Below are 2,500 nucleotides of genomic sequence, written 5' to 3'. Positions count from 1 at the left end.
GCAACACACACGAATATTCATAGCAATACCCCTGCAACACACGAATATACACAGCAATACCCCTGCAACACACGAATATACACAGCAATGTCCCTGCAACACACACGAATATACACAGCAATGTCCCTGCAACACACACGAATATACACAGCAATGTCCCTGCAACACACATGAATATACACAGCAATGTCCCTGCAACACACGAATATTCATAGCAATACCCCTGCAACACACACGAATATTCATAGCAATACCCCTGCAACACACGAATATACACAGCAATACCCCTGCAACACACGAATATACACAGCAATACCCCTGCAACACACATGAATATACACAGCAATATCCCTGCACCACACGAATATTCATAGCAATATCCCTGCAACACACATGAATATACATAGCAATATCCCTGCAACACACGAATATACACAGCAATACCCCTGCAACACACGAATATACACAGCAATACCCCTGCAACACACGAATATTCATAGCAATACCCCTGCAACACACGAATATACACAGCAATATCCCTGCAACACAGCAATATATCTGCAACACAGCAATACACACAGCAACACAAATATACGTGCAATAAAGAGCAATACGCAAAGCAACATAGAATTATACCTATTCCCAAGGCCCAGTAGTCCTCCTACATCTCCACATGTCACCACTTCGGCGCTAACACCCACCATCCGTACTGACATAAAAGAGTTAAGAGGCACGGTATATAAGAGAAGAGGGTGTGAGCTGGAGGGAAGGCAACGAAATGGCATGGGACTGGGCGACATGGAGAGAGAGAGAGAGAGAGAGAGAGAGAGAGAGAGAGAGAGAGAGAGAGAGAGAGAGAGAGAGACGCGGAAAAAAATAAAGGAGGGACACTTTTATATCAGCGACAAAAAAATATATATAAAAAATGGGATGGGTTGGGCTAATGGTTACTGGAATGTAATGGAAAAATAATTGGAGGAGGAGGAGGAGGAGGAAGCAACGAAGTGTAATGGAGGGTGACGAAAGATTCACCTGAGCGTATATATATATTTAGAAGAGAAATTTTAATATTCTCTAGGCTCTATAAAAACTATAATAATAATAATAATAATAATAATAATAATGAAAGGGAAAGAAGGAAGAAGGAGAAAGCCTGGTAAGATGGAATAACTATGAGAGATGCAACGAAGAAAAGGAGGTGGGAAGACGGAAGGTAAAGGAGGAAAGGAAGAGGAGAAAGGTTAGACGGAGGGAGAAGGTAGAGGAGAAAGGTTAGAAGGAGGGAGAAGGAAGAGAATGAAGGAGGGAAGGGGAAGGATGGAAGGAATGATACAGAATGACAATAAGATTTTAATGTAAGAAAAAAGGTGAAGGTAAGAGGGAAGATGAAGGATGGAAGAGGGAATGTGAATGAGGGAGGGAGAATGAAGGAGGGGTAGAAAGGTGAAGGAGAGAAAGTGGGGGGAGGGAAAATGAAGGTGAAGGAGTGGGGAGAACGAAGGAGAAGGAGGGAAGGAGGGGGGAGAGAAAGGTGAAGGAGAGAAGAAGAGGGGGAGAACGAGGGTGAAAGAGGGAGAAGAAGGAAGGTGAGGAAGGGAAGGAAGGTGAGGGAAGGAGGGAGGAGAGTGCGGCAGGTAGGAATCTACCTGTGTGGTCCACCAATTACCACTCAACCAGGACAAAGAGAGAGAGAGCACAACCAGACGCTCAAACCAAATCACTTTCCACCACCCACAAACCCAACCCAACCCAACCTAACCTAACCTGACCCAACCTAACCTAACCTAACCTAACGTATCCTAACCTAACTTAACCTAACCCAACCCAATCTAATCTATATCAACCTTACCTAACCTCCTAAACGATACTCAATCTAGCCTAGCTGAACTAGCCAAACCTGACCTTAACCTAACTCGTCCCCACCACCTAGCAATATGAGATCCAGAATTCATACCAATAAATAACTGAAAATACATACATACATATATACACACAGACACACATACACACCTAAATACATACACATACATACATACATACGCACCTACCTACCTACATACATATACATACATTCCTACATACATACCCATACACACATACACAAATACATACATACATTTTTAAATATTACAGAAAGCTTGCAAGATCCAAAGCTGCAAAGTAACTCAATGCAATATTTTTAAGACAGTATTGGTGACATTCTTAACCCTTTGCCAGCGAAGAGAAGACGAGTTTATTCAATCAACTGCAAACACAGACCAGTCAATTGCAACATGAGGGATACTCCATTGCAACATGACTAATCCAGTGCAACATAAGGGATAATCAGCAATCAGTAATCAGTACGTCTATTAACTCACTGCAACAAGTACTTCATCTTCCCAACTATCCTTGTCATATTCTCGTACACTACAATGATGGTCCTTCTTACTTTTTCCTGCCGGTTTCTGCTCGAGGGTTTCATGGGGTGAGGAAGCCCTTCTGATTATGCTCTTATCTT

At 42.6% G+C, this 2,500-nt stretch overlaps 1 protein-coding gene across 1 annotated transcript in view; it reads right to left on the bottom strand.

The window, feature by feature from the left end:
* LOC145418765 (uncharacterized) overlaps window positions 1-2,500 on the bottom strand; it is a 402,864-nt gene that overhangs the window by 272,540 nt on the left and 127,824 nt on the right. The window lies entirely within an intron of this gene.

This window comes from Coenobita brevimanus, chromosome 116 (assembly GCF_032717465.1).
Source record: "Coenobita brevimanus isolate Jiangsu-jjx chromosome 116, ASM3271746v2, whole genome shotgun sequence".
Lineage (NCBI taxonomy): Eukaryota > Metazoa > Arthropoda > Malacostraca > Decapoda > Coenobitidae > Coenobita > Coenobita brevimanus.
Note: the sequence above shows the minus strand (reverse complement) of the source record. Positions and strands in the feature narration are given on the sequence as shown.